The sequence below is a fragment of the Podarcis filfolensis genome, assembly GCF_964270895.1.
Source record: "Podarcis filfolensis genome assembly, chromosome: 14".
Taxonomy (NCBI): domain Eukaryota; kingdom Metazoa; phylum Chordata; class Lepidosauria; order Squamata; family Lacertidae; genus Podarcis; species Podarcis filfolensis.
In genome coordinates this window covers 35,662,512-35,678,334 of record NC_139616.1, presented here as the reverse complement: position 1 = coordinate 35,678,334, position 15,823 = coordinate 35,662,512, and the positions used below count along the sequence as shown (strand labels likewise).

Here is a 15,823-nt window from a genome sequence, read left to right as displayed (position 1 = left end):
GGGGGTTTTCAGAGCCTATACAACCTGCTCAACATCTGTGGGACTAGTTTTTGCCAATTTCACTCCTGTTGAATTGAGCTGTTATTCTCTGTCTTTAGTTTCTGCTTATCAAATGTCATGTTTCATTGTTTCGACTATTGTTTTTCATTTTTATTGTGGATTTTTGCTATCATTGTTGCTATAACAATTCCTTCCATTTTTGTTGGCCTACTTTCTGACAGTACAGTACAGTATGGGTTTTGCTACTGCTCATTTTATTAACTGCATCTTGTAATTCTGTTTCAGTTCATTTTTATTTCCATATGAGCTAAAAGCTGTATCATCATCTCCAGTGCAATCCTAAGCATGTTAATTCAGAAAGAGATCCCACCATATTAAATGGGGCTTACTCCTAAGCATGCATAGGATCTGAGCCTTACGCACCATTCCTAAGCATGCTTCATAGGGAGTAAATGCAACTAAACACAAGTGGACTTACTTCTGTGTAGACATGCAAAGGACTGATTTGTAAGCTGCCTTGTAAATCAAGTTGGATATATAAATAAAATAAACTGATTAATTGCTAAATAAAATAAATTAATGACCTTAGGCATAATTAATTATGCATAGAATTGGGTTTCAAATCCCACCAACTTAGGTGGAATTTACTACCAGACAGATATGCATATGGGTGCAGCCTAAAATTGTACTTTAAATGAGGCTTACAAAATCATCAAAAGGTATTGAATCCAGATTCATAAAAATGTACTAGCCCACTTACATATTTACTGACCCATTTTATATTTGGCCCGTCATTGCATAGTGATCTCATCTGCTGCTATATTAATATATGAGAGACAACAATAGCTTAAACAAGATAAAACAGTAACTCATTTTAAAAGCTATTCTGGTTTATTGCATGAAAGACACAATCTTACCTGCCACAGTGTCTAGGTATGCAGCTGCTTGCAATACAATTTTAAACAAGCAATCAAAAAATAATGGACATATGTCTATCAACATAACATTTCAAAGAACCAGGAAGACACAACCAAGTTTATTTGGTGGGCATCTCACAATGAGGTAATACATACCTCATTGTGCCTATAATATTTTAGAAGCTCCACTTGCATGCCAAGAGTCATCAAGATGTTAAGGTGCACATCTATTTTTATTCACATCTCAGTTTCCAATTAGAGGCAATTTGGTTGAGGGCCCATAAGTTAAAAATAGTCATCTCTAATGATGCTTGCAAACCCATTAGGAATATTTCCTCCCCTAAAAACCCTGCAATTTTGTTTTCACAATTTTTCAGTAACATACTTGATTCCTAGTTTCCCCACTCCCACCACTTTCTGTCCTTATTGAAAATCCATATTTTGACTATCCCTGATACAGATATCAGTTGTGCATTAACCCCCCTGTGCTGCATTGTTTTCTACTCTCACTACTGCCAGTCTAGCAACCCACTGATAAAGCCTCTTATAATCTGCCTTTTGGAAATCACTGTAGAACTAGAATGGGCAATATCTACTGCATTTGCGAAGCTGTTTTAGAAATTTTGGTTTCGAGTTATATAAATCAATGGAAGATATTATATTCAAGTTTTTAAACTAAAAAATGCTTTGAACAGTATGCCAGATCTCTAAGTAAAAGGAGCTAGAGTAGACACTCATTTTTTAAAAAAGCAGAGACACAAATTGCACCCTTTTGTACAGACAAATTAATTTTGTCCTAATGTCAACTCTAGTCTCATAGGTTCTAGAAGTAATAAAAATAACTTGCAAAAGCTGTTTACCAGAGGTAAATGTGGGATTAATGTACACACTACAAGCAACAATACTCCCCCCCAAAAAAATGTTTTACTAATGGGGGTGGGGCAGCAATTTTCTACCTCCACTAACTGCCTTAATACCCTTGAGTTCAAATAATGTCATTGAAATACAGCAAAAACTGGCAATGACAAAGCATTGCTGAGTGTGAAAAAATGATGATTGACTTCATAACCATTCTAAGCCAACGGCTTACAAAACTGTAACCCAGACGGTTAAATCTGCTATGATTAAATGGGCACAAGACATTGGTCATAACATTATGTTTGCTGACTGGGAACAGTTGTGGACCACCGGTATGAAACTTACGGCATGTAATGCCTTGAGAGAGAATATTATGAAAATGATATATAGGTGGTACATGACACCAGTCAAGCTTGCAAAAATATATCATCTGCCCGATAATAAATGTTGGAAATGTAAAGAGAATGAAGGTACATTCTTTCACCTTTGGTGGACGTGCCCAAAGATTAAGGCTTTCTGGGAGATGATCTATAATGAAATGAAAAAGGTATTTAAATATACCTTTCTGAAGAAGCCAGAGGCCTTTCTCCTGGGCATAGTCGGCCAATTGGTGCCAAAGAAGGATAGAACGTTCTTTATGTATGCAACAACAGCAAGAATACTTATTGCAAAGTATTGGAAGACACAAGATCTACCCACCCTGGAAGAGTGGCAGATGAAAGTGATGGACTTTATGGAATTAGCGGAAATGACTGGCAGAATCCGAGACCTGGGAGAAGAGTTGGTGGAAGAAGATTGGAAGAAATTTAAAGATTATCTGCAGAAACATTGTAAAATTAGTGAATGTTAAAATGATGTTGGATTGGAAAGAAGTGGTACTAGCAACAAAGTTAATAAGAATATGCAAAAATGAATTGATAATGGATGAAAATATAGAGTTATAAAATGTTAAGATATAGAGTTAAGATAAATGAAAGAGGGTAAGGATTTGCTGATTTGATTATTTAAATGGGAATACAAGAAGGGGAGGTGTGAGGAGGTCAAAGAAACAAGCAAATGAGTTTTAAGTTATGAAAAATGGAATTGTTTTTAATTTTTCTTATTTTTTCTTTGCTTTTGTATGTTGTATCTTTATTTTTCTTTTTTCTTTTATTATGTGTTCTTGTATTTATGTTTTTGTAAAACTTCAATAAATATTTCTTTAAAAAAAAAAAACTGTAACCCAGAGTTCCTTGGAAGCTTATCAGAGGTCAAATAATGGCAACTTCCTTGAATGACAACTTGTCTGCAACAACGCATCTTCTCCTCCAACATATAATGTAGTTGCAAGTGAACAAAAGCACAATTCTCTGACATACTCTCATTGCAAACAGGTAGTGAGGAGGTCCAACAGGTCTGGTCAGTACCCTATTTAAAGTACAGTAATCCTCTACATTCTACAACATTCCAAGGTCAGCAAGCTAGCAAGCTGGTCAGACAACAGCCTGGTAGCACCTTGGTGCGCAGAATTCAGCAGAGGAAGCAGGCTAGGCTGTGAGGCAGAAGCTGGCCCAAACTTACCCAGTCAACTTGATGGCTGAGGATTTGAACTATGTTATCCAAAATCCTAGTCAGACACTCTAACCAATACACCATACTGTACTAGTTTTTTAAAAAAATGTAAAATGTGCAGGGATTTTATGAGAAATGTTTACGGGTTCCCTTAAGGAAGTTTGAAACCCCCTGATCTAATTATCTTTCACATAGTACATTTTATCTGTGGAAGTTATACAGGCAACACAACAACAAAGGTCATCAGGGGGCTCATAAAATAATAAAATACAGAAAACAAATTTCAGCATAAAACAGTCAGCAATCCAGTTTCACAGCATAACTAAAAATACAGAACAGATAGGCAGTGGATTTAAAAGTGAATACTGCAGGTTTTTAAAGGCCTGAAATCATCATCATCAGGTGCCAAAATGACCATAAAGGAATCAGCAGTCAAGCCTCTCTATGCAGGTGTTCCACAACAAAAAGCTACCTGACTCATATAATTTGGTGGAGGCACCTGGAACAGGAGCTCTTAATAATATCTCAAAGTCTGAGTAGAAATATATGAGAGGATTATCTTTCAGTTACCCTCATCCTAAGCCAATAAGGGCTTTAAAGGTCAAAAACAGCCCTTTGAATTGGGCTCAGAAATAGACTGGGAGCCAGTGCAACTGATAAAGCATTGATACAATACACCAAATCAACCAGACCCAGTTAAATATCTCCCAGCCTTATTTTTTGATGCCATTTTCAAAGACATTCCCATATAAAATAGACTGTTTAATTTGAATGAGAGGTAACTGTGGCCATGCCATCTACATCCAGAAAGGGTCATAGCTGGTATATTAGCCACGGGAAATAAAAGGTGCGTAGAGTGACAGAGGCCACTTGGGTCTCAAGTGATAATGCTGGATCAGTAAGCAATCCTTTCCAGAAAAGGTTAACATCACTCACTTGGGTGGATGAACCATCCACCAGGGGTAAACCAAGTTTCACCTTATAAGCCCTCATCCTAACTGTTACTGCACACACTCTGCAGTTCAGGAGACCTAGAACCTCACCTAAATTTGATGTGGAAAAAGATATAAAACTGGCTCTCAGTGGTGGTGCCTCAAACCAAATCTCGGGATGAACTCTTCCAACTGTTTTATGCAATTGTTACACAGTTAGAAGAGTAGAGAATCGTAGGGCATCCCAAAGCCTAACTGCCAAGAAGTCAAGAAATGGTCCCCAGCACCAACTTCTGGAATCAGTTATCCAAGTAGTAGCAGAATCACCACCAACGGCACCTTGAACATCCAGCTCAACTAGTCTACTGATAATTCCGTGTGCAATGCTATTGAAAGCTACCCAGAGATCCAAGATAATCAATACTATTGTTATTGTTAATATTTTCCCTCCCCCCCCAATTTATATCCTACCCTGCTTCCCAAAGAAGCCCAGGGCAGCAAACACATCAATATAATTACAAACACCAGGTAAAAACATTCCAAAATATTGTACCCTCCCCATCATTCATTCCCAGCAAGATCACCCCACAGGGCAGCCAAGGCAGCTTTTATCCCACAACCAGCCCTGCAGCACAACTGAAATTGATTCAGAAAAATCCATTGGTACCTTAACTGGGAGCTACATCATTTGTTCTTCCATACAAGTTTCATTTACTACCACAAACTAATAATCCTCATCTAAATTTCTCATCCCTGAAAAAATTATCCTGGCATATTATCTATAACGAACAAAAAAATATCTTTCTAGTGGCCAGAGGCATCTAGAATTCAGGTTTCCTGATTCTGGCAAATGTCTAGCTGACATTTGATGACTAAGAGAAAGGCCATGTTTTCTTTGCTCTTTGCAGAAGCAATGAAAAGTGTCATATCATAGTAACTCTAGCTAGGCAGAATTATATAAAACTTTTCAAGAACACTCTTGACACAAGCCTTGCAGCAGAAGCCTTATTTAGATGCTATGGCCAGATTTTATGTACTAAAAGTTGTACTGTACTATATTACACTAACTTTTACCCACAGAAAACCCATTGAAATGGCAAACTAACTTACTTTCAATGGATCTATTCTCCATATGTTAGTGGAATACAACCCCAGTATATTTTACACAGATTCCCTTTTAATAAGTAGGTGCAGTACATTTATCAGCCATGTGTATGTATCAAATTGTTTTTTTTTTAAAAAAATTACTTACTCCCTTTCTCAGTTTAATCCCAACAACCTGCAATGTTGATTAGACTGAGAGGCAGTGACTGGCCCAAGGTCACCCAGTGAGCTTCACGGTTGAGTGGTGATTTGAACCCTGGACCAGTAAGTCTAATCACTTAACCACACTAGTTCTTAATAATGTTTACGTTCTTATCTCTTCACCCAGAAATTGCATAAATGCTGAGAAAGTCATTAAAAACAAAAATTAACCCTCTCTCAGTATTTTCACATTAAGGACTACTATGGTGTAATATTTTAAGAGAAATGAGGGAACCTGTGACCCTCCAACTGTTGTTGAAACTCCCATCAGCCCCAGCCAACATGATCTATGGTCAAGGATCATGGCAGTTGCAGCCTGAAACTATTGGGGGGGGCACAGATTATATGGCCCAGCCTTATAAAGTCAATTTCAAGTCAAACTATTATTTCCCCCAAACCATTACATGTATATCACCTGAAGTGACAGCTTTAATTGGTCTCAAAGCAGCAGGTGAATTGACAGATACAAAGGTGAGAGGTGAGAAGTACTTGACAAGATTCAACCGGATTTTTTGAGACACAATGAAATTCTATGTAAACTACATTGTAAAAGTGATGAGTTTTTTGGTGTGATTGAATGAGGTGCCCTAATTTCAGAGTGGTAAAGAGTAGAAGCATCTGTGGATACCATTAGGAATGTAGGAAGCTGCTTCACACCAGGTCAGACCATTGGTTTATTTAGCTTTATGATGCATGAAAGCATCTCTCCAGGGTTTATTTAGCTTTATGATGACTGAAAGCATCTCTCCAGGGTTTCAGGCAGGAGATGCCAGGGTTGAAGCTAAGGCCTTCTGCAAGCAAAGCATGTGCTCTCTTACTCAGCTATGGTTCATTCATCTGAGGTACTCTGATTCAGAAGAGATACAGAAGGGTCTAGGAATGGAATAGAAACTGGGTCTATGAAAACAGGAGATAAGAAGGCAGCAAGCTAGTGGGAACCAGTAGGGTTTGGGAGATTAACTCCTCCATCTGGCCTCTTCTTCAGTCCTCTGAAGTGTCCTGAGAAGACAGAAAGGAGAACTGCATTTGACCTGGAGCTGCAAATAGAGGCATAGCTAGGGGGCAGGGTACACTGGTCGCCACACATCAGAGGGTGGCACTTACTGTAGGGCCCGCAGCACGCCCGAGTCACATCTCTCCTGGGAGTGACGCAGTGGCTCGGGCACCTGCCGGCTCTGCGCTGCCCAAAATGGCAACATGGAGCTTGTGTCTGCCCGATGCCTCCCCCTCAGCCACCCTACAGCTGAGGGGGATGCGGCACAGACTCATTGTAGGCTCCGTGGCGCACCCTGCCCTGGCACCCGAGCGGCTAGCTATGCAGCTGGCTGCAGAGTTGAGAAACTGCACTTCATTTTGAAATAGCCAGCTTGACAGTTGACTGCATGCATACCTCTAGTAAGCACTTAACATCAGTATTTTCCCAGGTAGATGGGGGGGAAATACAATCCTAGATTAATAGTGTAATCCTATGTACTCAGAAGAAAGTGCCATTGACATCAGTGGGGCTAGCTTCCAGGTATGTTTGTCTGGAACTGCAGCTTTGGATGTTTCGCACCACAAACTTAGTACTCTAACAACATTACTGAACTTAACCCTAGGCCCCTACATCATGGGCTGATCCCTGTTCCCACTGTCATGGAACACAGTCCTGTTACAAAAGGAGCTCATCTTTCAAGAAGCTGTTTGAGATGCACAGCCTTGCAAGCCAACCTATATGCCAAGGTTAGCCACTGTGGTGTACTCCAGAAGATGTGGGGATATAGTTTCCATCATACTTGACCACTGTACCTGCTGGCCAGGGCTAATGGGAGTTGTTTAGCCCAACAACATCTGAAGGACACCATGATGGTTACCCCTGATGTAGCCATTTTGGCCTACAAGTCATAGAGGCAAAATATGTGTCAACCACTGTTAATAGTAAATGGGTGTTTTCTAATTAGAAAGGCACAGAGGCAACTCTAAGGTAAAGGTAAAGGGGCCCCTGACCATTAGGTCCAGTCGTGGACGACTCTGGGGTTGCGGTGCTCATCTCGCTTTATTGGCCGAGGGAGCCGGCGTACAGCTTCCGGGTCATGTGGCCAGCATGACTAAGCCTGGCGAACCAGAGCAGTGCACAGAAACACCACTTACCTTCCCACCAGAGCTGTACCTATTTATCTAATTGCACTTTGACGTGCTTTCGAACTGCTAGGTTGGCAGGAGCAGGGACCGAGCAACAGGAGCTCACCCCGTCATGAGGATTCGAACCGCCAACCTTTTGATCGGCAAGTCCTAGGCTCTATGGTTTAACCCACAGCGCAACCCGCATCCCTGATAAGGCAACTCTACCTGACTGCAAAGTACCAAAACATGTTTTAACTTTGATGGCACAAATAATTATGCTGCTGGATACCATAGGGCTGCTCAGTAACCCAAAGACAGTGGGTATGTTTGCATGTCACGCTAAACCAAAAGTGAGAAACCTGAGGCTCTCCAGATGTTGTAGGACTCCAACTCCCATCAGCCCCAACCAGCATAACCAATAGTCAGGGATAATGGGTGTTGTAGACCAACAACACTTGAAAGGTGTGAAGAGCTACACATGCCTAAAATATGAGAGCACACTGACAAATTCAGGCAGGATGTCACTTCAGCCTGGAGAAGACACATCCAAAATGGTCCATTCCACTCGAGTGAAAAGTGTGCATAATCAGGAATAAGCTGTTAAATACAAACATTTATTACTGAAGCTTCTCTTTAGAAGGCCTAATATTTTCAAGAGAGATTTAAAAAAAAAAAGGTGAGAAGAATCACCTCATGGATTAAAAAAGAATCTATTAGTCTAAAATATATACTGTGATTACTAGTGAACCTGTTTCTATTCAAGCTAAATAATTTCAGTGCAAAGCCTATTTTATAAATGGATAATTAAACCTTCCTTAATGGGAACTTAAAATAATGATGCTATCTAAGGAATGAAATTCCCAGGACAGTATATGTCAATTCATATACATAACACACTATGGCTCTTGACTGTTCAAATAAGCAGATTCTGTTAGTACAGAAGAAGCAGAGCAGCAAAAAAAGCATTACAAGAGCATTAAGTCATCCTGTTTCATCAGTGTTTTGTTACCCAATTAGCTACTTCAAACATAACAGGAAAATCTCTCTTTGAAAACCAGCAAATATCTGAAAAAACAACACATAACTATTGAAGAGGCACAAGAACATCAAAGTGATCAGAGGCACAGTACCTGCTGAAATCAGCTTCTGGGTGCAGAACCAGGGAATCTACATTCCATTTTAGGTACAATAGGGGTGTTTGGAGATGCCTGCTCTTCTAGCCCTTTCTAGCTCTTGCTTCCAAGTACGTGCATGTACTCAATTTCTGTTCTGATTTTTTAAAAGGTTCATATAATTCTGGTCATCTCTTTCTCTTTTTCCCTGTTCCTTATTAAACCAGCAAGCTTTGCTCACTTGTTCCATGAGCTCCGGACGAGATGTTCCCCACTGAATATTTGGACAAGAAAGCAGGAAGCCTGCCTTCTTACAGGAGCCCAAAGGAGCATTCCAACAACACAGACCTAATTGCTGGGGAAATGGAGAGGGGAGAGGGAGAAAAACTTCGCACTTTCAGGGTTTGGGGGCGTACATTGGTGTGGAGAGAAATGAGATAAAAGAAGTGGCTATCAACAGCCCACCAAACTAAAAATACATATTTGCTTAAAAAAAAAAAAACATGTAAAATGCTATGGCTGCGGAAGGAGAGAGGTTTCCAAGGGATCAAAACAAGTATTTCTCTGCTTCTCTCCAAAGCTTCTGCAAAGTAAACCAAATCGCACACACGATGAAAGTAAAAGAATTTACACAGAAAGGAAATGCATGTACTTAGTGCCAAATAGCAAGAGCCAAGGCACACGCAAGCAGCATGAAGCAGGCAGAGGGGGTAACCAGGCTTGCTGGGAAAGAGAAGAAAATTGGCTTAATATCTTCAACCACTTAAAAAATGCCCAAGGATCAAAACTGCAAAAAATAAAACAAAAAATAAGGTACACTCCTGAGCTGTGAAATCTACATCAACTGGAATGCTTTGGAATGAGACACAAGCTATTAAAATAAACAATATGGGGCATCTATAATAGTACAGTACTTGCTTTTTCAGAGTCCTGGATTTTAGCCTTGCAGCTACATGATTTCCAATTGGTAAGATCTCTCCTCCTCCCCCCACTCCCCCCCCCAAATGCTGGGTGAGGAGGACAGATATCTTCTGTGGGAGGGGAAAAAATGAAAAGTTTTTTTAAGCCTTTGTTAGATTTCAACAGCTGGGCAATGACTAGAAGCACAGAGGGGCATGGCATGGCTTTGGGAAAACAGCAAGCAGGGTGAAAGAAGAGAGTGGAACAGACACCATGGAAGTCCAACATGTTTGACTGCTGTTAATGCCCCAGGGACCTAACAGAAATCTGGCTAAAGGGTTGGGGACGGGGGTGATCTGGCAAGCAAAATACCGGTACATCAAGTGCACATCTAGTGGAGACTCCATGAGATATGATGCCCTGCTGGGCACCCTGCCAAAGATGCTAATAGTCAAATGTGGGCTGGGAAATAATGACTTTGTGATTCTCCATCTCTCTCCTCCACATATAGGCTCAGAAAAGCAGGATTGTGCCACTTAGGCCATAGTCACCAGGTTCCAAGCCTTGAACATATTGCCCTCACACTGCCACCTCAATGAATTCGGCTGCTACACCATTAATACACTCTGCTTTTAACTCACCTACTGACAAAACTTAAATGAGGGGCGGAGACTTTCAGGCCCACAGGCAGAGTGTGGCCCTCCAAGGCTCTTCCTCTGGCCCTGCTTTCCACCTTTTTCTTTTTCTTTTGGCCTGGCTGGAGCATTTTATTTACTTACTTTTACATTTCTGTTCCAACTTTCCTCCAAGGAGCTCAAGGTTACACACACAGTTCTCCTCCCTATTTTATCCTAACCACAACCTTGCAAGGTAGGTTAGGGCTGAGAGTCGGTGACTGTCCCAGGGTCACCCAGTGAGCTTCATGGCTGTGTGGAGATCTGAACCCTGGTCTCCCCAGTCCAACACTCTAACTGCACCGGCTCTTGAACTCTGATAACGCCTCTTGCTTCCATGGATGGAGGATAAACAGAAGTGTACAAGCATGTGTAGCAAGCTGGCCTGTTGTACCGAGGTAAAAATTCACATTCTTTGCTCAGCTCACATTTCCCTCAAGGCTTGCCCACCACTGGCATTTGCCCCCCCCCCAAAGCCTTGGGCTTTAAAAGCTTCCCCACCCCAAGGCTCTGCCCCATAATTTATTTTGCGTTAACAGGTCTGCCGAAACGCACAAAAAGTACTGGAAGACGACAGTGCCTCTGAACATGCCCAGAACGCTTTCCACCACAAAGGAACCAGGGACCTCCTCTTGAATCACGAAAAACGCAAACTTCAGCCTTGGCATCCCTACCTCCAAGCTCATACCTTCTGCTTTCAACCAAGAGGAATTAGTATATTCTGCCTTGAGCGAGAGACCAAGGACGCCTCTGACCATGTACAGAGCGCTTTTCCCTCGCGGCTGATGATACGGATCTCATATTATACCCTTGGTAAAATAATCCCCGGCCAGCCGGGGGGGCGGGGGCGGAGAGAAGTTTCAGGAAAGCTGAATTTAGAACCGATTTTAAAAGGCAAAAAAGGCGGAGGGGACAGTAGCACCATCCCTCCCGCCGGGATGAGCGTTCATGGAAGCGGCAAAGCCTATTCTCGCTTTCCCTCAGGCGGGTTGGGGACGTGCAGACTGAAGGGACGGCAACATACCCGTGGGCACCACAGACTCCTCCTCCTCCTGCTGCTGCTCCTACCGACTGAGGAAGAATTCACGGGGGGCGACACCCACCGCCTCCTTTCTCCATCCCGCCCGCTCCAGCCGTGTTGGCGGCGGCGGCAACAACAGCTTTGCGGGCATGAGGAGAAAACGAGGGGAAGGGAAAGAGGCGCGCGCGGCCCGGCCCCCCTCGCTCCTCGGCCCGCCCTCAGGCCCGCCCAGCGCGAGGCAGGGGGCGGTTTGGGCGGGAAACTCTTCTGAGGAAAAGCTGCCGCTGCCGCGGCTGCCGTCCTAATTTGGAAGAAGCAGAAGCACCCCGCGAGTGAGCGCGAGGTGGGCTTCCAAGTAAGCATGCGCGGAGCTGAATGGGATTTGAGGCTGCCGTTCTACGCATAGGAGAAAGCTCAGCTGAACTCCCTTTTAGGGGGGGAGCGCAAAAACTGTGGCTGTGTATATGGCGCGGGGTGGGGGAACAGCGGAGCAGCTGTGCTTAATTGTTATTAATAACGCGGGGCTGCAGTCTTAAAAGCTGCCTTTTCTGCGGTTGGGTGTAAGCTCCCCCTGAACTCCGTGGAGCCCTGACTTCTGGGAAGGCAGAAATAGGATTGCAATAACAACAGGGCCAAGGCGGGAAGGCAAGATTCAAAGGGATGCTCTTGGGCATATTAAATACTGCACTGCGAAGTGCGCATGCAGGAAGGATGTGGCTGAAAAGCTCTTGCACGTAGACCCCTCATGACAACCAGGAAATGGCTATGGGTACTGCTGACCGGTGAAATGACAACTGCAGTCTGAAGTGGTGCAACACAAGAAGGTCGCCTGCACTTATTTGCTTTATACCGTATGTATCTTGGCAGGCTTTTGCCTCCAGCAGCTTCAGCACAGCTCATATGAATACAGTGGTACCTCGGGTTAAGAACTTAATTCGTTCTGGAGGTCCGTTCTTAACCTGAAACTGTTCTTAACCTGAGGTACCACTTTAGCTCCCACTGCTGCTGCGCAATTTCTGTTCTCATCCTGAAGCGAAGTTCTTAACCCGAGGTACTATTTCTGGGTTAGCGGAGTCTGTAACCTGAAGCGTCTGTAACCTGAAGCATCTGTAACCCGAGGTACCGCTGTAGTAAGAATAAAAAAAAACCACTTAAAGCAGCAGCAAATAAAAAGCAGCAGAGACAACAGGTACAAACTATTAACAGTCTGAAATGCTAATAAAAGCACATAAGATTAGCCATCCTCCACTCTGTACGAGAACATAAAAAGTTCTTGTGGGATCAGGCCAATGGCCCATCTAGTCCAGTATCCTGTTCTTACAGTGGCTGACCAGATGAGAAGCCTGCAAGCAGGACCCAGACTTTTCCTAAATGAATTCTACACGCTAGAGAGCATTTCCCCCATCATTACCCCCATTGCTCAGATTTTCAGCACCTATCTATTTTGGATGTTACCAGCACCTGGAGGAACTCAGTAGTGGCTGGGGTAACCCATTCAGATGGGTGGCATACAAATATTGTTGTTGATACAAAAGCCTTCCTTCAAGCACCTGGATCCTAAGTCATAGAGGTTTTAAGTGTAAGCACCAGCACCACAGAAACATCCTGGAAGCTAATGAAGTTCTTTCAACACTAGTGAGATAAATTTCCATCAACCAGCCCCAATCAGTATCCTGACAGCTGTGTTTAAAGTAACTGTAATTCCTGAATGCCCATCAAACACAGCCTCGCATATTACAGTAGTCAGTCCTTGATGGATAGCTGTGGCCAGGCTACCATTGGTGAGACCTCAAGTGAAGTTCTTGTCTCAGCTGATGAAAGGCACTCCATTTGGAAAGAGGTGGCCTTTGGTTAAAATGAGGTGAGTGCCCAAAATCTGAACAGTGGACTAATTCAGCTAAATTCATTGTTACTATTTTAATTTATATCCCAACCTTTCTCCCAAAGGAGCCTATGAAGCAAGGGATATCCAGCACACACCCCTTTAGATATTGCTGGACTCTAGCTCCCGTCATCCTGGTCATTAGCTGTGCTGGCTTCTTGTGAGTCCTATAACATCTGGAATGGCTACTTCTGTGTAAAGTACGTATTAAGATACAAATACAAGTTTATGATGTGCAGTTGCCATAAGGTAACTGGCAGTTGCTATCATAAAGTAACTGGTGTTTGTCGGTCCTTTTCATTCTTATTCTAATCATGTTTATGCAGAGCAGAAATGAGGAACCCATGGCCCTCCAGATGTTGCTGGACTACAGCTCCCTTCATCCCTGACCAAGTCCCATCAGTTCCAGATAGCATATTCAGTGGAGTCTAGCATCATCCAGTGGTCACCAGATTCTCCATATCCAATTCAGACATTAGTCTGAGGCCAATGGAACTTATCTGTTTCCAGCTAAATGGGCTTAAGAAGCAACCATGGAATTATACTTGATTAAAAATTGTGGGTAGTAGCTATCTGAATTAACTGGTAGCACATTCAATAACATGTGTTTATTATGTATTTTCCCATGGGATTGCATTGACCTATGAATACATGAGAAACATACTTTGGGATATATTTATTCTGAGCTATTAGCCCAAGCAGATTTGTCTGCTCCCCTGCCTATCCCCCCTTTAGGGCAACAGCACTGCAGAGTCACTGTTCTCATATTTTAAGAGACTACATTTAGTCTCTTCTAATATGTAATCAATTTGTAATTGTCTAGGTCATTTTGAATTTTAATCCAATCCTCTTGCAGCAGCTCTTAACTTTGCTTCTTATGCAAGCCTGAGGGGGAGGAGCAAAATTCAGCAGACCAGGTACAGAGGCTGCTTGTTACCTTTGCTTCACCTGATCTGTTAACCACGCTCTTCATCCTACTGCATATCTCTTGCATAATGCATTAGCAAATCATAAGTCTTTGCAAGATCAAGCCCAAAGAGTTTCTGCGTGTCCTGTTGTTCCAGTTTGACTTAATTGATGAAAAAACATACCTTTCTTTAAATGGGTGTAACTTTGCATGTGAAGAGCCCTTCAGCAAAAGTAATCATAATAATAATAAGGTACAAAATAAACTTGGACTGAAGAGGGAGTACAATGAAGAATACAGTTCTTAATGCAACCATAAGCAGCCCACAGAGTTACCATAGATTCCACTTATGTCATTAAATGTAACCTTACTATGCAATGGGCCTGTGGTGGTAGACTGAAGCTGCAGACTGAATTCTTACCCTGTTAACCATGATACTTAAGAACAGCATAAGAAATAATATCCCAATAAGGACCATGATACAGGAGTGAATATAACTAAATAAAAAATGCCCATTTTATTATTCCTGACTTCTTAGCAGCTAACTTTTTATGTTTCAACAGCAAAAGAGAATATACAATATTTGCAAAAGATGGGTAAAGTGGTGTTGGTGGTAGTTTAAATATTAAATATTAAACTACCTTATATATACTCCCATTTTCAGTGCTCTACAAATATTGAAAGTATCATGTATCTAATAAGACAAATATTAACACACTGGCTTGATACTGTTGGGAATGCTGATATCCTCATAATAGCAGTAGGATGAAAGAAAAACTAGCATTCAACGTCCATATATTTAATATACGATTCTCCCATTTTGTAAATTAAAGTGTTTGCAATATATTTAATATTAATATTTAAGTGGTATTTTTTTCTGTAAACAAACGTGTATGTATACAGCAAGACCAATATTGCTAATAAACATTTATGTAAATAATTAACTACATGTTACCAATAATCAGACTTTGATTTTTAAGGCTTTAAGAGGGTTTTTTTTTAATGTTGCCCAGGGCCTTGTGGGCTGGACCTCCCTGGCATAGAACATTCAGTGTGTGATTTAAGGAACTGAGAGACTCTGAATGGTTGGCAGTTCTAATAAATGGGAGTTGGTAGTCAGTGAGGAAGACCACTGAGATTTGACAGCTGAGGGGAAAAGTAGTTCTGAATGAGTTTTCTCCTGACCTCAGACGACTGACTTCCGTCGTTCGACTTCCAAAATGTTCGGAAACCAAATCGTGGCTTCTGATTAGGTGCAGAAAGCTCCCTGCAGCCAATCGGAAGCCCCGGAAACCCCATCGGATTTTCAGCTTCCAAAAATAGTTTGCAAACTGGAACAGCCACTTCTGGGTTTGCAGCGTTTGGGAGCCAAAATGTTTGAGAACTAAGCTGTTCGAAAACCAAGGTACGACTGTATTTTATTTCTCCTCAAGTTACCCCGTTTTGTTCAGCTTAGCCAGTAAATAATTGTTATGAGTTGGAGGGGGCCGATCCCCCTAAATTCTTAAATTTAGTAAATATTATAATTTGTATTTGTATAAATTGTATAATTAGTATTTGGAGTATTAAAGGAAGATGCCAGGTGCAGTGTAAAAATACAGGCTATACCGGGTTTTCCTGTTCAAGAGATGGCTAATAGAGGGGCCATTAAGGAACAAAGG

At 41.9% G+C, this 15,823-nt stretch overlaps 1 protein-coding gene and 1 long non-coding RNA gene across 9 annotated transcripts in view; one reads left to right on the top strand and one right to left on the bottom strand.

Moving 5' to 3' along the window:
* The window catches only part of LOC310748862 (ankyrin repeat and fibronectin type-III domain-containing protein 1-like), a 333,990-nt gene extending 322,402 nt beyond the window's left edge, over positions 1–11,588 (bottom strand). For 2 of the 8 annotated variants that reach the window (XM_083584874.1, XM_083584875.1), the window contains exon 1: positions 11,377–11,528. The gene's annotated coding sequence lies outside the window, so the exon portion shown is untranslated. Of the gene's footprint in view, positions 1–11,026; positions 11,047–11,376 lie in introns of those variants that run through there. The other 6 variants (XM_083584868.1, XM_083584876.1, XM_083584877.1 and 3 more) reach the window with 5 other exon arrangements.
* On the top strand, positions 11,589–15,108 carry LOC310749027. Its single transcript, XR_014541438.1, has 3 exons — positions 11,589–11,728; positions 13,321–13,455; positions 13,582–15,108. It is a non-coding gene; the product is annotated as an uncharacterized lncRNA (long non-coding RNA).
* The last annotated feature ends 715 nt before the right edge of the window (positions 15,109–15,823 follow it).